At 45.5% G+C, this 26,848-nt stretch overlaps 1 protein-coding gene across 1 annotated transcript in view; it reads left to right on the top strand.

Annotated features, from left to right (window-relative positions):
- Positions 1–24,200: 24,200 nt before the first annotated feature.
- The window catches only part of LOC122944030 (laminin subunit beta-2-like), a 49,165-nt gene continuing 46,517 nt past the window's right edge, over positions 24,201–26,848 (top strand). Inside the window, 1 exon segment of the mRNA XM_044302231.1 lies at positions 24,201–24,643. The gene's annotated coding sequence lies outside the window, so the exon portion shown is untranslated.

The following is a 26,848-nucleotide window of genomic DNA, read 5'->3' on the forward strand; positions in this document are numbered from 1 at the left end:
GGGCTCGGTGATGGGAGGCCAGGTGCCTTCTTAAGGCGGTCGTCCCTAGGTGAGTGTTGGGCTTACCGCGACTTATGCGTTGACAGGACAGGCTGCAGATGGCAATACTATTGTCAACATCTGACACGTTAAAAAAAGCCCACACTGCGGAGCCATGTGTCAGCGTCCTGGGAGCGCAAGATGTGACCGTGCATGGTGGATGGCTCGCTCCAGATACATTTGCAGTCTGCTTTTTGCCTCCTGTGCACTGCGAGTTCTGCCTGCTTCTCCTCCTTATCTGCTGCTCCGTCTCTCCCTCTGAACTCCCCTCCTCTTCCTCTCTTGTGGGCACCCACGTGACGTCCATCGATACGTCATCATCGTCACCTTCACCACCACTGACATTAGAGATCTCGGAGTAGGCAGCAACAGCGGGGACCTCCCTCCTTGGGCTGATCTGGGTACTGTCGTCAGACTGCTGGGTGGCGGCCGTTGCTACCTCCTCATCCGATGCCAAGAATGGCTGCGCATCAGTAAGGTCTTGCAATGGATGGGAAAATAATTCCTCTGACTCGAGCGGAGGGGCTATGGTGGTGGTGGTGATGGTGTCTTTCGGGGTGCACACAGCAGAGAGTGAGGAGGGTGTAGATACAGAGGATGAGGAGGGTGCAGAAGTGGAAGGCTGAGTGAGCCATTCAACAAAGTATGGTGCGTCCTTTGACGTAATGGCACACACCTTCTCCAACTTCCCACTTAGGCTCCGGCCTGGTGCACCTGCCCGACCCCTACCACCCCTGCGGAACGGCCTGCCTCTTCCTCTGCCTGTCATTTTCAAAATAACCCTTTGACAAAAGTCCCTAGAGAAGAGCAGTATTTGTGGTAGAAGGTATATCACCCCCCCCCCCCCCCCCCCCCCCCCGTTTTTTGGGGGAGCAACTGGTAAATCACACCAGTAGAAATTATTTGTTCCAATAGTGTTTGTCCCTCTGTGTAGCTGCGGTATAGCAGCAGAACCGCTCACAACTGCCACACAATACAAATGCACTATAATATACTTTCTATGTTAGAAAGTATATTATAAGTATATCGCACCCCTCTGTGTATCACACCTATCGATAGCACACCTATACTAGTCATTAAAAGGACTTTTGTGGCCCTATTAGCTAGCGTTTGGTGTCCCTAACAGCCTGTCCCTGCTCCACACAGCAACCTCTACCTACACTGGCAAAACACTGAATGTAAAATGGCGGCCAGATCAGGTTTATTTATAAGGTAGGGGGTATGTCCATGTGCTCAAACGTCTCAATTGGCTGTCCTGTACCACCTGATGGATGTGTCATGGGTCAAAGTTCTTCACAATGTAAAAGAATATGGCGCCGGGAAACATCTCCATATGTTCGCCCGTTTGGCGAACCGCGAACGAGCAAAGTTTGCGGTGAAACGACCGCCGGACAAACCGCAAAGCCATCTCTAGTCACTTGTTTCTTTGTTAAATCTTTGGCTTTGCTCTTTGTCCTGTGGTCATGATTGGGTTAATGCGTTGTGAAACCCTTGGGACATTTAATATGTTCACGCCATAATTAGGTCCTCACTGCAGGTACCTGCCGCACGTTGTGCAATCCCATAACGTGTGATGAAACTCCTCTATGTGCGAGACCCGAGAAACTCCCATCTTTGTATCAGCCATTTATATGTAATGTGAGGCCGGAGTCCCGGATTTCACATTCCTACACAGAGGAGTAATGGACGCTTAAGGTAGGTGCTGTCGACGGCCATGGTTCCCCAGCAGCATCCAACTTGCCCCCATTGCCAGGCACAGTACTAGCATCCAGTGCCCCCATTGCCAGGCACAGGTTCTTCAGCAGCATCTAAGTTGCCTATATTGCCAGGCACAGGTCCTCCAGCAGCATTCAGTCCCCCCATTGCCAGGCACAGGTCCTCCAGCAGCATCTAAGTTGCCTATATTGCCAGGCACAGTACTAGCATCCAGTCCCCCCATTGCCAGACACAGGTCCTCTAGCAGCATTCAGTGCCCTCATTGCCAGGCACAGGTCCTCCAGCAGCATTCAGTGCCCCCATTGCCAGGCACAGTACTAGCATCCAGTGCCCCCATTGCCAGGCACAGGTCCTCCAGCAGCATCTAAGTTGCCTATATTTCCAGGCACAGTACTAGCATCCAGTCCCCCCATTGCCAGACACAAGTCCTCCAGCAGCATTCAGTGCCCCCATTGCCAGGCACAGGTCCTCCAGCAGCATTCAGTGCCCCCATTGCCAGACACAGGTCCTCCAGCAGCATTCAGTGCCCCCATTGCCAGGCACAGGTCCTCCAGCAGCATTCAGTGCCCCCATTGCCAGGCACAGGTCCTCCAGCAGCATTCAGTGCCCCCATTGCCAGGCACAGGTCCTCCAGCAGCATCTAAGTTGCCTATATTGCCAGGCACAGTACTAGCATCCAGTCCCCCCATTGCCAGGCACAGGTCCTCCAGCAGCATTCAGTGCCCCCATTGCCAGGCACAGTACTAGCATCCAGTCCCCCCATTGCCAGGCACAGGTCCTCCAGCAGCATTCAGTGCCCCCATTGCCAGACACAGGTTCTCCAGTAGCATTCAGTGCCCCCACTGCCAGAAAGGTCATCCAGCACCATCCAATTTGCCCCTATTGCCAGCCACAGTGCCCACATTGCCAGACACAGGTACTCCAGTAGCATACAGTGCCCCCATTGCCAGACGCCAGACACAGGGCCTGCCTCCAGTAGCCTCCAGTGCCCCCACTGCCAGACAGGGCCTCCAGTAGCCTCCAGTGCCCCCACTGCCAGACAGGGCCTCCAGTAGCCTCCAGTGCCCCCACTGCCAGACAGGGCCTCCAGTAGCCTCCAGTGCCCCCACTGCCAGACAGGGCCTCCAGTACCATATAGCTTCCTCCTTCATTCTCTGATTCCCTTGTAACTGCCCGACCCTGTGCCAGTCTCCATAGGAGGCCCATAGTAATGCAGGACACTTAGAGGTCCGTCCATCGGATTATTTTTTTTTAAAGGCTTTGTCCAATTAAAAAGAAAATATGTTTCTTCACCCTATTCAGAAATTCCCAGTTAATAGAGGGGCGCCCTTTGTTCAGGATCCTCAGGCCAGAGTGGTTACAAAGAGCGTCTCTCGCTCTGGAGGACCCGTCCTGTCCTGCATTACACAGACAACCCACTGATGTGAATGGACACTGTGCAACTCTTCACTCCACCTGTGGGGGGCGCTGCAGGGAGATGGAACACATAATGCCAGGTTTCTGCACAGATTACAGCTGATCGCTGGAGGACCCCTTTAAATAAAAAATAACACCCCCCCCCCCCCCTTTCTTGTTGTAAGAGTCTTCCCACCAGAATAGAATATGGCGGCTTTCCTCGGGAATAGGCAACGCTGACACTTATTCAACAATGCAAATATAAAGCAGATAGATGGACCCGGTCTCCATTCCCAGAGAACTCGTGGACGGTGATTTAGAGGGTGATGAATGGGGCTGATTTTACAGCTCACCTATGTCCCCCTCACCAACCCTCTCCATTATTAGTGCCCCCCCCCCCCCGCCGGCAGCAGCTCAGCGGGGCAGAGAGACGCTGCTCGCTCTTAGAGATTTTATGTATATTAATAATTACCAGGGGAAAATGGGAAAACCATCTGAAGACAGAGGTCACTATGACAACCCTCCCTGGACAATATAAAAGAAGCGCTGTGTACTGTGATAACCACTGCGGCGGCACGGGGAGGTACAGAGAGCACATGGGGAGGGAAATCTGCAGCGCACAGAGGAAATCGGGTTCATCCATGTTCTTCTGATGGAAGGTAGTCATGGCCGGTTGTCAGGACTGGAGGCTGAGCCCTAAGCAGAAGATATCTGTCCAAAGAAGGGATTCTGACAATAGCCCGTTCTGCCGCAGCGTCTGCAAAATGTTGCCGGAATCATCCGAAGAGGAGGATGAGGGTGATGGGTCTGGTGGAAATCTGACCTACGTGCAGCAGTTGCATCGGTAAGTGTCCCCAAAATCAGCCCAATATATATCACCCCATATGCAATAAATCATAAAAGGAATAAGTGTAAAATTTCTAAAGTAAAGAGGAAATTTGTGTTAAAAGTAAGGACTGTCCCTTTAAATGTCAGACTTGGGAGGTATTCAAGTATAGTATGTGTCCAACACAAGGGAATCCCAGTGCCCCATTCTCCACCCAACATTACATTTAGCAGTTTCATGGTCATACAGCCCCTACTTCCCATTACAAAGCAAAGTTATAAAGCTCCCCGCAGCCACCACTAGAGGGAGCTCAGTGCATTCAGAGTTACACAGCTGGCACTGAACTCAATGGAAGCTGTAAAATTCTCTACGCATTGAGCCCCTCCTAGTGTGGTTTATAATAAAATACCACAACTGTGTCAAGAAGCAGCTCGGTGACTGAGCCTCCGTAGTAGTTGCACGGTCTGCCTCTATGGAGGATATGCCACTAGTTAAAAGGGAAGTATGACTGATTCCAATTTAAAGGGAATGTGTCAGAAAATTGCAAATAGTTTAAATCAAGGTTTTACATTATTAAATATATTTTTTTTTAAATCCTGAAAGTTTTCCCTCTGATCACTGAGCCTAATAGTAGGCTGATATTTCCTGTTCTGTAGAGATCACTTCTCAGCAGTCATCTCAATAGCATCACAGGCAGTGTTACAATGACAGATAACACCTATATATAGATAACACAGTATTCGCCATTCACAATAGGGGATGTCACATCTCACCTCCTCCCCCTCCCTGCACAGTGGCCACAGAGCCTCAGAATAGGCTGACACTTCCTGTGCTGTGGAGATCACATCTAAGCAGTCATCTTATTATCATTACAGGCAGAATGACAAGGACAGATCACTCCCGTATATGTGTATAGATAACACAGGATCCAACGTTCTCAATAGGTCATATCACATCTCGCCTTCTCCCCGTCCCTGCACAGTGGCCACTGAGCCTCAGAATGGGCTGACACTTCCTGTGCTGTGGAGATAACATCTAAGCAGTCATCTCATTATTATTACAGGCAGAATGACAAGGACAGATCACTCCTATATATGTGTATAGATAACACAGGATCCACCATTCTCAATAAGTCATATCACATCTCGCCTTCTCCCCCTCCCTGCACAGAGGCCACTGAGTCTCAGAATAGGCTGATACTTCCTGTTCTGTGGAGATCACACCTAAGCAGTCATCTCATTATCATTACAGGCAGTGTTACAATGACAGATAACACCTATATATATAGATAACACAGTATTCGCCATTCACAATAGGGGATGACACATCTCACCTCCTCCCCCTCCCTGCACAGTGGCCACCGAGCCTCAAAATAGGCTGACACTTCCTGTGCTGTGGAGATCACATCTCAGTAGTCATTATCATGACAGACAGGATTACAATGATAGATAACTCCTATATATGTGTATAGATAACACAGGATCCACCATTCTCAATAGGTCATATCACATCTCGCCTTCTCCCCGTCCCTGCACAGAGGCCACTGAGCCTCAGAATAGGCTGACACTTCCTGTTCTGTGGAGATCACACCTAAGCAGTCATCTCATTATCATTACAGGCAGAATGACAAGGACAGATCACTCCTATATATGTGTATAGATAACACAGGATCCACCATTCTCAATAGGTCATATCACATCTCGCCTTCGCCCCGTCCCTGCACAGAGGACACTGAGTCTCAGAATAGGCTGACACTTCCTGTTCTGTGGAGATCACATCTAAGCAGTCATCTCATTATCATGACAGACAGGATTACATTGATAGATCACTCCTATATATGTGTATAGATAACACAGGATCCACCGTTCTCAATGGGTCATATCACATCTCGCCTTCTCCCCCTCCCTGCACAGAGGACACTGAGTCTCAGAATAGGCTGACACTTCCTGTTCTGTGGAGATCACACCTAAGCAGTCATCTCATTATCATGACAGACAGGATTACAATGATAGATAACTCCTATATATGTGTATAGATAACACAGGATCCACCATTCTCAATAGGTGATGTCACAGCTTATCTGCTCCCTCTCCCTGCACAATGACCTCTGCACAGGTCACAGAGCATGCCCACAACACTCTCCCATATAAAGTCAATGAGACATCTCCCGTCTAGAGGTCCCTATGGACACATGCGGCTGCAGCTCGGGCATGGTGGCCGCCCTCATCATGTTTGTCCATTATCCAAAACCATGCGGCAGTAATAAATCGGCTTAAATTTCTTTCCAAAGGATTCTGGGTCCTGAAACGGCCGAATACTTCCTGCATCCTCCACCGATGGAGTTTCACATCAGCCCCTCACTGCGAAGCATCCTGGACCAGATGGAAGGTAAATTACCGCAGACAAGTCAAATTGTAAAATGTGCGTCGGAGCGAGGGGTCCGACACCATGTGCCATTGATATACTGGTGTCTTCATATGTGGCAGAGGGATCTTTGGGCCCCTTTAGGCACCAGGGCCCGGGTATGACTTCTGCCCTGAACCCCCTATGGCTCTGGTGCTGACGCGCTCCTTGCATTGTGTGCCGCTGATCATTCATACCATTGCACGGGTGTCAGACCGGGCAGGACATTGCACTTGGAGAGCCTGCCATTGCTCCTCAGCTCTGGTTGGGAGATTTTGTATTGGGACCAAAGACCCACGGTCTTCCATGGCTAGCTGGATCAGTGGCCCACGTTTGTCCAGCTGCTTCATCTCTTTTGCAGACACACCCGGAGCAGAAGAACTATGGAGAATCCTGCAGGAGAAATCCAAGGAGAAGCTGAAGGAGGAGTATGGAGAACCAATGTCACTGGACAAGGTGACTAGCTGAGACAGTAAGGACTTGCTTATAGTTTCCAGGAGCTGCAGTACTCAGTTTGTCCACCAGGTGGCAATGCCTCCTTTCACAAATGTGATTCTATCCACTACATGTAACATGTATGTGCTGCTACAATGTCTCCCGCCAGTCACCGCAAAGTTTCAGCAATACCAGACTGTCAAGGATACTTCAAAGTTTCCTTTGGAACAAATCATGGTCAGGCTGCTCGCACACCTGCCTTGTGTTAATAAAATTTCTGTCCTCTGAATGTGAAAAAAAAATCTCTTTCCATTCACTGACATCAAGCAAAGCTCTTAGGCATTGAGCATTTATATCAGCGGCATACTTTTAATGGCGCTAGACCACGCTACTGCTATGGAGCAAGGGAGGAAGGAGGCGCCCAACTCCTTCTTCTGTTCCCAATGTGAAAATACAGCATTTTCACACAGCCGCCACTAGGGGGAGCCTAGTGCAAAGAGACATCAGACAATGATAACTGTATAAACTCCTATGCTCTGAGCTCCCCCTAGTGGTGGCTGCACTCAGACATTTTTGCAATATGTGAAGAGAAGCAGATTTATCAATGTCTGATATAAATACATTGAGAAATACAGAGTTCGGAATGATTGCCATCATTTTGAAACACCAGTTACGCTTTTTCCAACGGCGACTTTTTTTTTATTACAATTTTTTTTATCTTATTAAAAAGATCGTAAATTGGTTGAAATTCCATTATGTTGCACTTTGCATTCCGCATTGCCTGGGAGTGTTTGTCGCATGCATATTGGGAAATTGGAGGTGCAGGGGGCCCATAGTAAGTTAGCTGTGGGGCTCTTTGAGATCTGTGTACCCTGATTTACATATTACAAAGTTTCAGTGATTGAGCGTAATAATAATTGTGTCTTTTTGGTTTTTCAGATAAATCTGCTCAGAAACTTTACCCAGCGCCCGGCGATGCAAAAGGTGTCCATAAAACGCCACCAGATCCTCTACATCAGGCAACTGCTGGAGTCTCAACAAGACCAGACCGACCTGCTGCTATCCACTAACCCGTTCCCAGATGTAAATGATAGCCAAGGGGTAGAGCGCTGCACAAGATTTTTTCATCAGACTAGAGAATCTGATATGCCTTAAATATGGTTTCTTAATATTTTTATTGCTCAGGTCTCCAAACCCCTGGTATTGACATAGAAGTAAATGATAAAAACTGCTTTACCTGCAGCCACCACCAGAGGGAGCTACGGAGCTGACTGCATACTGGTTTATTATTGAGTTCTATGCATAAACAGTATTCAGTAAGCTCCCTCTAGTGGTGGCTGCAGGTAGTGTGGAATTTATACTTTAGTTATGTGTCAATGCAAGGGATTTGGAGCGCTGTCATAGTAAAATGCTATAAAAAGTTAGTAATAAATTAATCAGCACAGAACGTGGACCGAAAAACAACATGATGTTAAAAACTGATTATTGGGGTGAACCCATTCTCATTACTGCGTCACAGGAGTGGACGATCACTCCCTCCTGCAAAGTCATCACACTCCTGAAATACTCTGTGTTGCTGTCATGATTATCACCATTAGAGATGAGCGAATTTCCGCTTATGAAATTCGTTCACACTTCGCTTGGTGGTAAAAGGTGAATTGCGTTATGGATTCCGTTACCACGGACCAAAACGCAATTCTATGACGGAATGCAAAACGGAATGCGTTTAGAGGCATTCCGTTATTTATTCCATCATAATAGAAGTCTATGGCCTGCAAAACGGATCCGTCCCGTTTCTATTATGCAGGGGAGGAAATAACAGAAACGGGACGGATCCGCTTTACAGCCCATATACTTCTATTATGACGGAATGAATAACGGAATGCCTCTAAAGGCATTCCGTCATAGAATTGAGTATTTATTTGGCTCCCATTACTAAACGGGTGACCTATGGAGAAACCAAAGATATCAACTTAAGTCATAACTGTTCTCATCGTCTTATTGATGGAGTCATCTCCCTCCCCTTTCCTTAAGCCTCTTTCACACGGGCGTTGCGGGAAAAGATGTGGGTGCGTTGCGGGAACACGCACGATTTTTCCGCGTGAGTGCAAAACATTGTAATGCGTTTTGCACTCGCGTGAGAAAAATCGCGCATGTTTGGTACCCAAACCCGAACTTCTTCACAGAAGTTCAGGCTTGGGATCGGTGTTCTGTAGATTGTATTATTTTCCCTTATAACATGGTTATAAGGGAAAATAATAGCATTCTGACTACAGAATTCAAAGTATAATAGTGCTGGAAGGGTTAAAAAATAAATAAAAATAATTTAACTCATCTCATCCACTTGATCGCGCAGCCGGCTTCTCTTCTGTCTTCATCTTAGCTGTGTGCAGCAACAGGACCTGTGGTGACGTCACTCCGGTCATCACATGGTCCGTCACATGATCCATCACCATGGTAAAAGATCATGTGATGACTGGAGTGACGTCACCACGGGTCCTGTTGCTACACAGAGCTAAGATGCAGACAGAAGGAGATGCCGGCTACGTTATTTTTTTTTAACCCCTCCAGCGCTATTGTACTATGCAGTCTGTATTCAGAATGCTATTATTTTCCCTATAACCATGTTATAAGGGAAAATAATAATGATCGGGTCCCCATCCCGATCAGTCTCCTAGCAACCGTGCGTGAAAATAGCACCGCATCCGCACTTGCTTGCGGATGCTTGCGATTTTCACGCAACGCTATTCATTTCTATGGGGCCTGCATTACGTGAAAAACGCACAATATAGAGCATACTGCGATTTTCACGCAACGCACAAGTGATGAGTGAAAATCACCGCTCATGTGAACAGCCCCATAGAAATGAATGGGTCGGTATTCAGTGCGGGTGAAATGCGTTCAACTCACGCATCGCATCCGCGCGGAATACTCGCCCGTGTGAAAGGAGCCTTAGCCTGTCCATTGCTGCAGGGTCTCTGTAGATGGTCAACAATGCTCTTGGTCCCAGAAAAAATTATTTATATAAAACCGTGTGTAAAAAATGTGGAAAGGGGAGGAGGAGGGAGATGCAGCTGCAGTGTGTTTGTGAGAGTGGATGCTGTGAGAGGGGGGAGGGAGCAGCCTAATATCTCACAGTATACATAAATGAGAGGGAAAAACCCCAAAACAGCAGGTTACACTCAGGCTTGTATCTCAGGAGCTCTGTATCCACTGAGACCACAGGTCTGGGTCTGGAGCACCATGTCCTATACGTATACATGGTGGCACCTTTGCACCCTCTAATGCTTGATCAATGCAATCCTACTAAATTGTGCAATACTTGTGATTGCCCTGCAGGTGGCAGAGGAGGGAGATGCAGCTGCAAAACCAGTGTGTTTGTGAGAGTGGATGCTGTGAGAGGGGGGAGGGAGCAGTCGATTAGCTCAGAGCACACATCAGCGAGAAGGAAAAAGACCCCAAATCTGCAGCTTTCACTCAAGCTTGTATCTCGGGAGCTCTGGATCCACTGAGAATACAGGTCTGGGTCTGGAGAACCATTCCCCTATATGTATGCATGATGGCCCCTTTGCACCCTCTAATGCAGGCATCCTCAAACTGCGGCCCTCCAGCTGTTGCAAAACTACAACTCCCAGCATGCCCGAACAGCCTACAGCAGGGCATTATGGGAGTTGTAGTTTTACAACAGCTGGAGGGCCGCAGTTTGAGGATGCCTGCTCTAATGCATGATCAATGCGATCCTACTAAATTGTGTGATACCTGCGATTGCCCTGCAGGTGGCAGTACAATGAGAGCACTTACAGTACGCACCCTGTCAGTAATGTGATGTAGTTTATCACGCTCAGTGCACCAGGCGCCTCCGGATAGGAAATGTACCCAGGACATGCCCAGGCACAGTAAGGATCCGGAATCATTAGTGTCATGGAGGGGCAGTACCCATATTAAATTTATATTAGTGAGTTGCAGCAATTGGAGCTTGAATTTAAAGGGATTGTCCAGATTTATGTAAATAAAGCTTAAAGGGCTAGTCCATGAAGTGCCTGACCAATGATTAGCGGATCACATGCTGTCCTGCTGCTGGGACTCCCAGCGATCAGCTGTTATCTGCAGTAAGTGTTCGATTTCCCTGCAGCGCCTCCCCAGCAGAAATGGGGTATGACACCTTTCAGAGTTTGCACAAGGGCCCTGCAGAGAAGTCACCCCCTGTATTTACATTAAACATGTGCACATTTCCGCCAGTAGGTGCAGCGCGCGGATCTCCGGCAGATGTTGGTACAAGTCGCGTGTTTATCTTACACTATGTGCTCTCCGCCTTCCGCCATTGAGCGAGCCTCAGCCTTTGACAGACGGCACAAAGGAGAAATCCGCCTCCTACCTATTTACTAAGAGTTTCCCCGGGCACCTTCCATAAGGAGACGTCCTGTTAACCCCACCTGTACCAGTTATCACACCTGCTGGTGACCACAACCACCAACAATTTAGGGGGACAGAACTGGGGAGTCATTTTTTTTTTACATCCATGATGACAGTTCTGTGGAGGGGCTTTCTATGGGACACAGGAAAGGTTCTTAAAAAAATAGCGCCACTGTTGTTCTTGGCTGCGTCTGGTATTGCAGGGCTGAAGTGTAAGGAGATGAGCTGCAATATGTGTCATAGCCTTTGGAGCAGGGTGGCGCTGTTTGGAAAATATATATATTATTTTATATCATAAACCCCTTTAAGGGAAAACTAGGCGGCTTCTATAGGGTGGTCACCCAACGTTCCCAGGCTCATAAATGGCAGATTTACCCGCGGCACAGTGACGCATCCCCTGCCCCTGAATAGACAGGATTACAGGAATGGGGGAGCCGCGCTGGCGGACATATTGGCTGTTTTCTGAGTCTCGCCAGGTAGAACCCACAAATCTAGAACCTGACAGTAGAGGACGATTCAAGGACATAGAGACTATGGGGATTTTAGGGGAATTTGCCGTCTGTGCCCGCTGCCCAAAATGTCCGGGATTCTGGGGGCACTTTTGCTGTCACTGTTATGGGGGCTCTATAGATGTCAGTTATGGGGGCTCTATGGCTGTCACTGTTATGGGGGCTCTATGGCTGTCACTGTTATGGGGGCTCTATAGATGTCACTATTATGGGGGCTCTATAGATGTCACTATTATGGGGGCTCTATAGATGTCACTATTATGGGGGCTCTATAGATGTCACTGTTATGGGGGCTCTATAGATGTCACTGTTATGGGGGCTCTATAGATGTCAGTTATGGGGGCTCTATGGCTGTCACTGTTATGGGGGCTCTATGGCTGTCACTGTTATGGGGGCTCTATGGCTGTCAGGGTTATGGGGGCTCTATGGCTGTCAGGGTTATGGGGGCTCTATAGATGTCACTGTTATGGGGGCTCTATGGCTGTCAGGGTTATGGGGGCTCTATAGATGTCACTGTTATGGGGGCTCTATAGATGTCACTGTTATGGGGTCTCTATAGATGTCACTGTTATGGGGGCTCTATAGATGTCACTATTATGGGGGCTCTATATATGTCACTGTTATGGGGGCTCTATAGCTGTCATTGTTATGGGGGCTCTATAGATGTCACTATTATGGGGGCTCTATAGATGTCACTGTTATGGGGGCTCTATAGATGTCACTATTATGGGGGCTCTATAGATGTCACTGTTATGGGGGCTCTATAGATGTCACTGTTATGGGGGCTCTATAGATGTCACTGTTATGGGGGCTCTATAGATGTCACTATTATGGGGGCTCTATAGATGTCACTGTTATGGGGGCTCTATAGATGTCACTGTTATGGGGGCTCTATAGATGTCACTATTATGGGGGCTCTATAGATGTCACTGTTATGGGGGCTCTATAGATGTCACTGTTATGGGGGCTCTATAGATGTCACTGTTATGGGGGCTCTATAGATGTCACTGTTATGGGGGCTCTGTGGCTGTCACCATTATGGGGCAGCATTAAATTGGGCGTGCCACATATTTAAAGGGCTGGAGTATACATGTAGTTCTCCCAGAAATAATCTCTCACAATTAGTACAGTGCGGAATATTCTCCGGTAATCCGTCCTGACAACCCTGCGCATTCATGTCACATGTGGGTGAAATATGAGCCGCAGGACAATGGCCGCAATATCAAAGGTTAGAACTTACAAAAGCCGAAACCATACACCCGTGTTTGACTCTACACCCTGCCAAAGCAGCTGCAAACCAGTCTGCTCCCTTCCAGTGCCCGCTGCAATCCCTGCAGAGGGAAAAGCAAGGGGGGGGGGGGGGGGCACGGTAATCACTGCGAGGGAATCAGGTAGGAAGCAGGTAATAATAACCGCAGGCAAACACCCTGACAGGTCTCGCCCACTTCACTACTTGGCAGCGGAGCAGCGCGCAGGAAACACCCCACAGCCATGAAAAAAATACATCAGCAAGAAGATAATCCTCAAGACTGAGAGGAGACGTCTTATTGCGGCCCCAGCTCCTCAGGCAGCAGGTGAGACTCAAACTTCCTCATTTCTTGCTCCTTCAAGACTTTGTCCCGGATGATAGACGCCCAGGGAACAGGTCATTGTCACCGCCACCTGCCACTGAAACGTCGCCTGGTACAGACGTAGCAGAGCTGAATTTGTCATTTAGCTCTTTGGGGTTGCATGGTCTGTGCTTTGTGATAGCTCTTGCCGGCAAGATAATGCAGTCGGTTTGCCTGCAGTCCTATGTAAAACTATGGATAAAACATCTCTAGCTGTGCCTAGGGGCAAACTCAGCCCTGCTACATCTCTATGACAGATCTGTGGGTTTGGCTGTATAAGGACAGCATATTTTTTTGTGTGTTTTGTGGTATTCTTATGAGTCACGATAATGCTGTCAGTTTAACTGCAATCCTATGTAAAACCGCAGATAACCCATCTTGGGCTGTGCTTGCTGACAAACTCAGCACTGCTACATCGTGATTGGCTATGTAAGGACAGCACTTTTTGTGTTTTGTGATATCCTTATAAGTCAAAATAAGGCATTTGGTTTACCAGCAGTCCTATGTAAAACCACAGATAATAACCCATCTTGAGCTGTGCCTTCAAGCTTTGCTACATCTGTAGAACAGATCTGTGGGTTTGGTTACTTGAGGAAATCCTTTTCTGTGTGTTTTGTGGTATAACTGTGAGTCCACATAATGCAGTCAGTTTACCAGCAGTCCTGTGAAAAACCACAGATAACCCATCTTGAGCTGTGCCTACTGACAAACTCAGCCCTACTACATCTGTATAACAGTACTGTGGATTTGGCTGTATAAGCACAGCATTTCTGTGTTTTGTGATATCCTTATGAGTCAAAATAATGCATTTGGTTTACTAGCAGTCCTATGTAAAACCACAAACAACCCATCTTGAGCTGTGGCTACCTACAAACGCAGCTCTACTACATCTGTATATCATATCTGTGGGATAGGCTATTTGAGGGCAGCATTTTTTTTGTGTTTTGCAGTATATCTATGACTCAAGATAACGCAGTCGATTTACCTGCAGTCCTATGTAAGGCCACAGATGAAACATCTCCAGCTGTGCCTAATGACAAACTCAGTTGTAGTACGTCTGTGTCACAGATCTGGATTTGGTTGTATGAAGTCAGCATTTTGGTTATATATGGTATACCTATGAGTCAAGACAACGCAGGTCGGAAAGGCTAGGGCTACACGACGACATTTGTCGCGCAACAATTTTTATAATGATAGTCTATGTTGTCGCACAGTGCAACACCCTAGACTATGATTATAAAAATTGTTGCGCGACATCAATGTAGTGTAGCTGTGCCCTATGTGTCGCGCGACTTATTGTCGTCGTGTAGCCCTAGCCTAATACCTGCAGACGCAGTCTTATGTAACCATGCCTACTGACAAACTCAACTCTCCTACACCCGTATAATAGATCATTAGAGGTAATAATCTGTGTAAGGCCTCATGCACGCGACCGTGCTGTTTCTTGCGACCGCAAACCGCTGATCCGCAAAAAACAGAAGCCGTCCGCGTGCCTTCCGCAATTTGCGGAACGGAACGGGCGGCCCATTGTAGAAATACCTATTCTTGACCGCAAAACGGACAAGAATAGGACATGCTATATATTTTTTTGCCGGTGCCTCGGAACGGAGCCACGGATGCGGACAGCACACGGAGTGCTGTCCGCATCTTTTGCGGCCCCATTAAAGTGAATGGGTCCGCACCCGATCCGCAATAACTGCGGCTCGGATGCGGACCCGAAAAACGGTCGTGTGCATGAGGCCTAATCCTGATTTTCTATTCAATCTGTGCAGGCTAGTGTATCTGTATCAGACATTTAAATTTTTTATTTAATTTTCATTTTGTTTTATAGTTTTTAATGTAGGGATTATATTTTACCATATACCCTGGAATCTGCAACCCGTGGCTCTCCAGCATTGGTGAAGCTACAACCTCCAGCATGTTGGGCTGTCAGGGCATGCTGGCAGTTGTAGTTTCACAGCTGATGGACTACTGTTATATGGACGCTCCCATTGGTGTGAAGTTTCCCATTCATTTCCTACAAGTACAAAGTGCATATTTGCAGACAATTGTAATAATTCCTCTCTCCGGTCCGGTCTTGCGTGTTGCGCTCGATTTCTATGTATCACTTACATCATCACACTGAATTGTGGGAGATCCGACGGGTATGTGTGTGCCAGGCCTGCCGGGACATGTGGCTGAGCTTGGCAACACCTGCCTGTTTTCACATGTATGTTTATCCTGGACAAAACATGTTCCATTCACACAGCTTTGAAAATCTGAATCACCACTTTGTCATTTTAGATTCAAAATTATATGCAGATTGATTTTTCAGTATTATTAGGTTATACTGATACAGAGCTCCAAATCCCCTGCATGGACATAGAGATCCATGATAACATTCAGTCTAAAGGCAGCCGCCACTAGAGGGAGCCCACTGCACACGGATTTAGGAATGAGTTCAATGTATGCAGTGAGCTCCCCCTAGTGGTGGCTGCAGGTGGACAGAATTTATCATTCTGCTTTAGGTGATGGAGAAAAATGGAGCTTTGGCCACTATAAGGCTGAGCGATTGACGCCTGGCAAGCGGATGTGCTGTCCCCCACGATGCGACCTAGCGACCCCTCGTACTGACACCGTCACTGTAATGCCTTTGTCCTTGTTATAACTCATTGTAGGAATCATCAGGTTTTGTTCACGTTAAGAATTGTAGCTCATTTCTGAGTAAGGTTTCTATTTTCCCCACCTGCGCCATGTTTGACGGGGAACAACAACCGCCCCATTGGGCCTGCCAGTTACGTTATTATATAATGCGGTGTATACGAAACATAGCCTTCCCCATCCTGGGCGCGGATTGTGAACACTATACCTTTGAAAAAAAAGAAATTTTCAGTGAAAAATCAATGAATGGATTCAGATTCTGTCGCCAAAAAGGTAGACTGTACCAAAAAAATTGTATTCTGCGTCACAAAAAAACGTGTTATTTGTCACAAAATTCTATTCCTTTTGCAAAATTCTATTTTGTGTCACAAAAGTCTGTTTCGTGTCAGAAAAGTGGGTTGTGTATCACAAAATTGTATTCCGTAAAACAATTTTTTTTTGTTCTGTATCACGAAATTCTATTCTGTGAAACAACATTCTGTTATTTACCGAAAAGCTTTATTCCAAGTCACAAAATTCTATTTTGTGAAACTAAATTGCCATTCTGCATGACAATATTAAAAAGGGGGTTGTCTCATCATGGACAATGGGGGCAGATCGCTAGGATATGCCCCCATTGTCTTATAGGTGTGTGTCCCACTGGGACCCGCACCTATATCGGGAACGGAGCCCCGAAAAGTGGTGGCTGGAGGAGTCTGGTCCGGCCGCCACCAATCGCTCTTCCCATAGAAGTGAATTGGGAGCGCACCGCGCATGACCAGCCACCGCTCCCATTCACTTCTATGGACCCTACGGAAATAGCCGAGCCAGTGCTCGGCTATTTTCGGCGACCCCATAGAAATGAATTGAGGGCGGCTGCGCATGCACAGTGCGCCCTCCATCACTTTCAGGACTCAGTTCTCTATATAGCCCCCCGTTCTCACCTATAAGACAGCGGGGGCATATCCTAGCCATGTGCCCCCATTGTCTGAGATAACCCCCTTTAAATTCTGTCCCAAAGCAACAAACTCACAAAAGAAAAAGACGTATTACGCTCGCAACGACACTGCTATTTGCTTGCCCAGTATCATACCTGCAAGACTTTCAGAATAATTTCCGCAGACTGTCCACCCCTCAGCTGGTGTATCTACAAGCCCCTCATGGGTGGTACTCTCACAGTGGGGGGCACATAGCTCCATATCCCTCATCATCTCCAGCATAGCAATTTTAACCCAATAGTGACCAAGCGCCGTACTCTGCAGGGCTTTAATCCCGTCTCATTTTGAATGTACCTTGAGGGATTAAAGCTCCTGCAGGCTGGTAGGAGGCAGGTTGGGTGCACGGTTGTCAGACTGGTTGTCACAGACCGAAGATTGAAGTCCACACCGATACCAACTGTCGCCATCGCCGCTCCATTCATCCAAGATTATACGTGTTATATATCAAAATGACTGAAACTTTCTTTTAGTTTAAAAAATAAAAAATCGCAAATTTAAAGAATAAAGAACTATAAATTTAAAGAGTTTTGGTACCTATTTTCTTTTTTTTTTAAAGGTATAAAACAGGAAAAAGGTCCATAAAACTACCATCGCTGAAAAGTAGTATGTACTCTAGTAGTTAAGGGGTTAACTACCTACAAACTAAATCCGTGCAAAACACACAATATGTACAAAAAGCAAATACAATAATGGATGGGGGGGGGGGTATAACAAGGACACGGAGAGAACCACATCAAAGGAGACTATCCCTTTAAATACACACTGACTCATAAGTAGTCATTACAATCAAGCGTGACATTCCTCCCATTCAGATTCCTATTATTATTATTATTATTAATTTTATAAGGGATTTAATTTAGGTTTTTCTGAAAAAAATAAAAATTAAAATAAAAGTGACAACCAGTTTTCCTAAGCCACAAATGTGCGCAGGGCAGTTGTCACTTCCCTTCCCCCACTCCAGCTTACAGAAAGTACTAGACACTTTGCTCATGGTATAGCTATGGTGGCCGGACATACTTACATCACACAGCAGGGGGCGACAATGAGCACAGGAGAAAAAGCTCCTGGGGCATGATGGGAGAACAAAATGTAGTCACCATTAGTCATACGCTCTCGAGCAGAGATATACATGGGAAGGGCCCCATGGCAAATATTAAAATAAGGGGCCCCTATCTATGATTGACGGCTTACACCCATCATTGCAGGCGTGAAGAGTTTGGCTCATTCGCTACTATTAAATACATAGTTGCAGAAGTTTTTGCACACCAATGCAGTATTGTAGTCTAAGCCTTAGAATGATAATGGTTCTCATCCATCCGAACTGGATTTCGGCTGAGGAATCTGGGTCACAGGTCAATCACACAGCGAGCAAACTGTGATCAGGCTTCATTTATTCTTTTGAATAGGAAATGGCCATCGTGCAGAGGACAATGCACCCACAAACCCCTGGCGGGGCGGGCATGTCTAATAGACGCACAATAGAGGGGTCAAGACAAGGGGGTATTTTTAATTGGCAGGATGGAAAACCCTTAAGTGTTATCATTCCATAGTATGTGGCTATAAGGGGTTCAGGGGTTGCCGTCGTACCTGCCACAGGTTCCTGAAGAGGTCCAATTGCCATCAGCTCTATGGTAACAATGTTACAGTGTAGAAAAGAGGCATCCATATTACTGTGTATTTTGTCATCTAAAAATTTCTCTATATAAATGATACCGCCATGAGGTGCCTAAATTATAGCTCCATACAGAATGCACAAAGTACCCTCAGAGCCCTTCCATATTCTGCTAACACACTGCCATAGAGTATCCACATAACACAGCATATAGAGCATGCATAATACTACCACATAGATCTCCTTTTATGATGAGGATGTCACCTAAAGTGAGATCCTAACCAATGACCGATCTTTTGTTGCTTGTGGTCATGGTCTTCCATAGCTGGACTTCATTGTATCTCCTGAGCAAGGATATAAAACTTCTATATGTAATGTCACACGATACTACTACTGACCTCAAGCTTACTATAGCAAAATAGGTGTGAGGATAGGCTGCCGTACCCATGGCGGTGCCCAATTTCCTAAATGTTCAATTCACCTAACTTTCCGGGACTTTATGCTATGGTTGCCACCAGTAACTAGTGAGACCTTATGTTACATACTTTAACTTGGCTGAAGATTTTCTTTGGGCACCATAACCATCATTCCTGTTTCTAGAATAAGGGTCTACAGACTCTACTCCCTCTTTATATACGGTGAGACCCCTATCCTTTCATTGCTTGTAGTGAGGGTCTTTCATAGCTGGATGTTAGTCTCTCTTGTGAATGAGGGTCTGCAGCTCTTTTATGTGAGGATGTCCTCCTTGACGTATGGGCTTCCATTGCTTTCGTACCCATGGCGGTGCCCGTTTTCCTAACTGTTCAATCCATCTAGCTTAACAGGTCTTTATGTTATGGTTGTCACCTAATAAACCCATAATGAGGTATCATGTTACAGAATAAGGGCTCATGCACACGAACGTATTTTCTTTCCATGTCCGTTCCGTTTTTTTGGCGGACCGCATGCGGAACCATTAATTTCATTGGGTCCTGCAGAAAAAAAAACAGAAGTTACTCAGTGTGCATTCCGTTTCCGTATGTCCATTCCGCAAAAATATAGAACATGTCCTATTATTGCCTGCATTACGGACAAGGATAGTACTTTTCTATTAGGGGCCAGCTGTTCTGTTCCGCAAAATACGGAAAACGCACACAGACGTCATCCCTATTTTTTGTGGATCCGTTTTATGCTGACCACAAAATACATACGGTTGTGTGCATGAGCCCTAAGGGTCTACAACCTCTTTATTTAAAGTGAGACCCTATAACTGTGTGCTGACAATCCTTTCATTGCTTGGAGTGAGGGTCTATCATGATGTCAATCTGTCTTCTGTATGAGGGTCTACAGCACTTATATATTATGATGTCCTCATAGATGTATGGGCTCCCAGGGCTGCCGTACCCATGGCGGTGCCCAAATTCCTGAATGTTCAATCTATCAAGTTTGTAGAGTCTTGGTACTATGGCTGTCACCTAATAAACCCACCAGCAACTAGTGAGGCATCGCGTTGCATTCTTTACCTTGGCTGAAGATTTTCTTTGGATACCATAACCATCACTCTGTTTCCAGAATAAGGATCGTAAATGTTGTTGTTTAAAGTTAGACCCCTATCACTGGGTGCTACCAAGCCTACCATTGCTTGTAGTGAGGGTCTTTCATAGCTGGACATCAGTCTGTCTTCTGAATCAGGGTCTACTGCATTTTTTTAAATGATGATGTCACTTACAAAGATATGGGCTCCCATGTCGTACCCATGGCAGTGCCTAATTTCCTAAATGTTCAATCTATCTAGCTTTCAAGCTCCATATGAGGCATCATGTTACTGTAACCTGGCTGAACATTTCCTTTGGGCATGAATAATGACCCATTTTGTGTTCTTCGGGCCCTTCTTCACCTTACTAATTATTTGCCTCCAGGTAAGAGAAATTTTGTGGCATGAACTCTCTTAACAGGGTCATGTGTTGCTATTGTCTGCAAGGAAAGATTATCCCTCTGATGCTGCATAGAGGATTATGTCAACAGGAAATATGAAATGGGATTGATGTTCCTTTTTAGAAAGATGATACTATCACACAAATATGCATCAACACCCCAAAAGTAGCATGGTAGATAAATAAATCCGACATAAGACATGGACTCTTTAACAATGCTCCATAGTATAGCCCCATAGTGCAGTTGTATTACACGAACACTATATGACACCATTATACTGGATATTCACTATATGACACTTTTATATAGGCAATGTACATAATTTGATTATTTTATAGTAATTATTAGGCACTATGGCATTATAATATGAGTACGGTACTCTATAGTAATTATTAGTCACCTTATAACACATTATTTGGGCATTGTACAGTAAATATTATGCACCTTATGGCACTATTGTTTTGGCACTTTTTAGTATTGGTATTATTTTGGCACTGTATGGTAATTATTAGGCAACTTTGGCAGTATAGTAATTATTAGGCACTTACAGCACTATTACTTGAGCACTATTATATAGTACAAAATTTGTTAAGTCCGAAGTTGCACAAGACTTCACTGAATAACATAGGGCTTCGATTTTAAAAACATTTTAAAACAGGAATCCGAAGTTGGCTTCGATACTGGCTGGTACCTCGGTACCGAAGCCAACTTTGGATTCCAGTTTAAATATGTTTTTAAAGTCGTAGAATCGAAGCCCTATGTTATTCAGCGAAGTCTTGTGCAACTTCGGAATTAATGAATTTTGCCTCACCGCAGCACATACATTTTAATGCTTTAAAATTAAACATGGAAACAAAGTTTGGGGGACGAATCAACTTTGGATCTTGGATCCGAAGCTAGACTCGTTCCCCCTACTAGGCACTTTATGGCACTGCAATTTTGGGCACTGTGTGGTTCTATTGTTTTGGCACTGTATGGTAATTGTTAGACACCTCTGGCAGTATAATTTGGACGCTGTATGGTTCTATTGTTTGGGCGCTGTATGGTAATTGTTAGACACCTTATGGCAGTATAATTTGGACGCTGTATGGTTCTATTGTTTGGACGCTGTATGGTAATTGTTAGACACCTTATGGCAGTATAATTTGGACGCTGTATGGTTCTATTGTTTGGGCACTGTATGGTAATTGTTAGACACCTCTGGCAGTATAATTTGGACGCTGTATGGTTCTATTGTTTGGGCACTGTATGGTAATTGCTAGACACCTTATGGCAGTATAATTTGGACGCTGTATGGTTCTATTGTTTGGGCACTGTATGGTAATTGTTAGACACCTCTGGCAGTATAATTTGGACGCTGTATGGTTCTATTGTTTGGGCACTGTATGGTAATTGTTAGACACCTTATGGCAGTATAATTTGGGCACTGTATGGTAATTGTTAGACACCTTATGGCAGTATAGTTTGGATGCTGTATGGTTCTGTTGTTTGGGCACTGCATGGTAATTATTAGACACCTCTGGCGGTATAATTTGGGCGCTGTATGGTAATTATTAGATACCTCTGGCAGTATAATTTGGGCGCTGTATGGTAATTGTTAGACACCTCTGGCAGTATAATTTGGGCACTGTATGGTAATCTTTAGGCACTTTATGACAGTAATGTTTGGTCAGCATTATGATGGTACTACTCCTTCCATGACACACGGCTGGGGCTCCTGCACATGTTTTCGCCCAGGGGCCCCCACTAACCATGACACGGAGCTGTTGTATCGTACAGTTGATACTGATAGAAATCTTTCCCCTCCCCCGTCAGCGCATGCACCCTGTACTATAGGAGCATCAGGACAATAGAATAATATACTCTGCAATTAACCCGACAAATTATAACGCGTCCTATAAACGTCTCATTTGGTTTAATTACGAGGTGGGTTAATGATTGGCCCGGACCCCACACGTCTGCTCATCCCCCTCACCGCTAATTAGCCCCTCTACAAGACACTGACGAGGACTTGGTGTTTCCTCTCCTATTCATCCGCCAATTTGTGCACAGTACCCACTTATAGATGGGACCTCTTCGAGCCCAGCCAACTGCGCCACCAACTAAATGGGGGAGGGGGGCATTAATAAATACATTGTCTATCCCCGCGGCGTTACACTGGAGGGGGGATGGGAGGTGACGACTCTCAACATTGCGGTTGTAGTCTTGGAGCGGACACTGTGGTACAGCTATAAGCCATCATTTTAGAAACAGCACCACACCTGACCACAGGTTGTGTGTGGTATTGCAGCTCTGGGCTCAACTGCAGTACCAGGCACAACCCATGGACGGGGTGGCACTGTTTTTATCCAAAAAAGAAAAGAAAAAAAGGCCGCCATGTTGTTCTGATAGCAGAGCTGAGTTTGTCATTCAGCTCTATGCAGCTGAGCAGGAATGAATGCAGATACAAGTGCAACATTTTACTTTGTAAATTTGGGGCACTTAAGCCCCACCCCTACATTATCCACCCATGTCTCAATTTTCAAATTTTATGTTGATATTGTCTCTGATAATTTGGGACAATTCTGACAAAATCCAGATTGTTGTTAACTATGAAAGTGAATGGGGCAGAGCTGCAATACCGCACACAACCTGCGGACAGGGGTGTGGCGCTGTTTTGGAAGAAAGCGGACATGTTTTTCTAAAACTGGACTGCCCCTTTAAAGGGGTTATCCCATAATTAATGTAAAAAATGAAGACCAGACATCATGTAGTGTATGACGATTTCTTTCTAATCGAACCAGCCCTGCACCTCACATGGATCCAGAGATCTCCCCAGTCATTGTTCCAATTGTTCCACTAGATTTATCTCAAACTGACAGCTCAGGGGGCGTGTCCTTTCTGCTGCAGCTCAGGGACATGTCCTTTTTCCTGCAGCTCAGGTGGAGTGTCCTTTCTGCTGAAGCTCAGGGACATGTCCTTTTTCCTGCAGCTCAGGTAGAGTGTCCTTTCTGCTGCAGATCGGGGACATGTCCTTTCTGCTGCAGCTCAGGGACATGTCCTTTTTCCTGCAGCTCAGGTGGAGTGTCCTTTCTGCTGCAGCTCAGGGACATGTCCTTTTTCCTGCAGCTCAGGTAGAGTGTCCTTTCTGCTGCAGATCGGGGACATGTCCTTTCTGCTGCAGCTCAGGGATATGTCCTTTCTGCTACAGCTCAGGGGGTCTGTCCTTTTTCCTGCAGCTCAGGTGGAGTGTCCTTTCTGCTGCAGCTCAGGGACATGTCCTTTTTCCTGCAGCTCAGGTAGAGTGTCCTTTCTGCGGCAGATCGGGGACATGTCCTTTCTGCTGCAACTTATGGATGTGTCCTTTCTGCTGCAGGTCACGGGCCTGTCCTTTCTGCTGCAGCTCTGTCCTTATAGCAGGCCAGGAGGCAATTTAGGGATGGAACCGAGCATGTGTGTCCATCTCAGCGAGATGGACAGAGAAATTGGGAAATAAATAAACAGCAGGTGGCGCTGTACAGTTGCATTTTATCCAATAGTTCAGTGACTATACAAAATTTTTTATGATATTACAAAAGTATTTCGATCCAGGTGCTGGTTTGAAAAGTGCAGAATATTTTTTGTGGGACTACCCCCTTTAAGCACGGGTTCACCCCCAGTTCATTGCCTGGAGTTATAGGTTTATAAGGAGGCAATGAATATATTTGCCAGTCCTGTAAAACCTTTCCAGCCGGCCTGTTCCAGGGAGCGGGGCTCCGTACGGTCCGAAATAAAAAAGCGATGGAGACTGCAGGCTTAGTGTATGACCCACGGAGCAGAAAAAAACCCGTCCCTGCATTCCTGTAGCCTGGAGACCATGCGCTCCCCTTTCAGCCCGCGCTCACCAGTGACAGTACCAATTTGAATAAGAATCACTCCATTTAGGATCAGGGTCGGAGGGAGGGAGCGCTGCCCCATCAGTCCCGCTCGCTCGCTGCACTATTACTTGTTTGTTTTCACATTGCTAGTGTTCTCACGCTGCACGTCAGTATAACACCCCCCCCCCCCCCCATGCATCATTGGGGGGCCGGACCCAGAGATAAGATACTGAATTTTTGTCATTTAAGTTTCTGACGACTTTTAGTCCTTGGCATCAAGTTGTAGAAGATACGAGTGACAGTGACGTCAACTTCAAGGTAACCGACTTCACGTCGTATTTTATCTAGAAATCGATTTAGGTTGTTGGAATCAGACGTCGGGAAAAAGGGGGTTGGGGTCAAGAAGACAAAATCAGCTGGACTTGTTAAAAGACCTTTAAGACGTCTGGGAACTTATCTGTGAGGCTTCGTAGTGCTGAGGAGAGGGAGAAGCCCCTGGGCTTTCTATAACCAGTAGATGCATCTGAATGAGAGAATGAACACATTAATTAGATAGATAGATAGATATGAGATAGATAGAAGATAGGAGATAGATAGATAGATAGGAGATAGATAGATAGATAGATATGAGATAGATAGATAGATAGATATGAGATAGATAGATAGATAGATAGATAGGAGATAGATAGATAGGAGATAGATAGATAGATAGATAGATAGATAGATATGAGATAGATAGATAGATAGATAGATAGGAGAGATAGATAGATGATAGATAGATAGGAGATAGATAAGATATAATAGATAGATAGATAGATATGAGAGATAGATAATTTCAGACAAAACAGCTCCAAGTCTGTGGATACCATCACTCCAAGACCCAAGGCCCAAAAAAAAAATAGTTTGGAGTGCTGCATCATTTCTTAGAAGATGGATGAATAGACAGAAAGAAAGATAGATCGATCATAAAGTATCTCTTTATTTGCATATATTTCGTAGTGTGTATTTTAATTTTCTAGTTCTCTATTTGCATTATCAATTTAATTACATTGTTTTTATTTACATTTCATTCCATATATCTAACGTAAAGAACATGTCTTGATTTGATTTCAAGTATATGTTCCTTTAAAAATTTCAGAATGGGTAAAATATACAGTAGCATAATAAATATAGATACAACTATATAATAAATAATATAATAACTATACATATAACGATATAATACAGTAATATAACTATACATACACCTATATAATGCATAATATGAGAACTATACATACAACTATACAATACAGTAATATAATAAATAGATATTGTATTCCTATATAATAACAGAATAGGTTGGATCATTTTCCGGCATTAGAGATCTCCTCTCAGGTCTTATTCGGTTCAGATACATTGATTAGATACAGCGAGGCTCATAGTGGGTGACATTTTTGGAAATATGTGTCTCTCTGTATAAATATTTTTGCTATGATTGAAAACTTTTTGGGATTTGTAAGGTTGTCTATGTTTGGGCCATAAATTGAGTTAATCTAGGGATCGGTACCTTATATCAGGACTGGTATCTGTCATAAGTCACTGGCTCCCTCCCTGTCCATAGGGGGTGTCCATCTTTTTTAAATTTTAATTGCCGGAATTTAATTCAATTAAGAAAAAAATTGAAGTAAATAATTTTTAAACATGTTAAAAAATTTGAAAACGGTGTTTTCAATCTGGAAATTTGAGAATTTCTAAAATTAACTCTTAAAAGAGGTGTTGGTAAATGTGGACCTCGTTGCGGAGTCTAAGCCTCTCACTGGGGCTGGTGTTTCCATAAATTTATCTTCTAAATAAAAATTGTCACAATGAGAAGAGCCATTACCACCGAGGGGTCCGTGACCGCGCCCTGCTGGGGGGGAGGATCCGACAATGAGGGGGAGGGGCGTTTACTGCGTGTGTGTCAAAATCATTCATTCAACCCGTATGTGATGACTTCACTTCTGGATAGTGATTAGCACCATATATTACTGAGCTCCCATACTGTCTATGGGGCCCTCAGGTCAGAAGTAGGGGCCAAAACTGTACAGCATCCTATAGCAACCCCAGGGTTTGTAGACATCAATATATACCCACTTATATGACTGGTTTACATGGTCAGATATATTAATTTGAATGAGGCCTTAGCTGCAATACCAGACACAACCTATAGACAAGAGTGGCGCTGTTTAAAAAAAAAAGAGCAGAGACATTTTTTGCTAACCCCGGAACTCCACTCAAACAGCTGATCGGTGGGTGGTCCCTGGTGTCGGACCCCACTGATCAGATATTGACAACAGGCCATCATTACTCCATTAAAGGGGTTGTGCCAAGATTTGATAGGGGATAACTAGCAGATCTGTGGGGGTCTGACCAATTCCAAGAACCAGGGTCCCGTTTCCCCAATCTGATGGAGCGGCAGGTTAGGCATGCACACTGCCACTCCATTCATTTTCTATGACACTGCCAGAGCTAGCTGAGTCCATGGCACTGCCAGAGCTAGCT

This window comes from Bufo gargarizans, chromosome 7, assembly GCF_014858855.1.
Source record: "Bufo gargarizans isolate SCDJY-AF-19 chromosome 7, ASM1485885v1, whole genome shotgun sequence".
Lineage (NCBI taxonomy): Eukaryota > Metazoa > Chordata > Amphibia > Anura > Bufonidae > Bufo > Bufo gargarizans.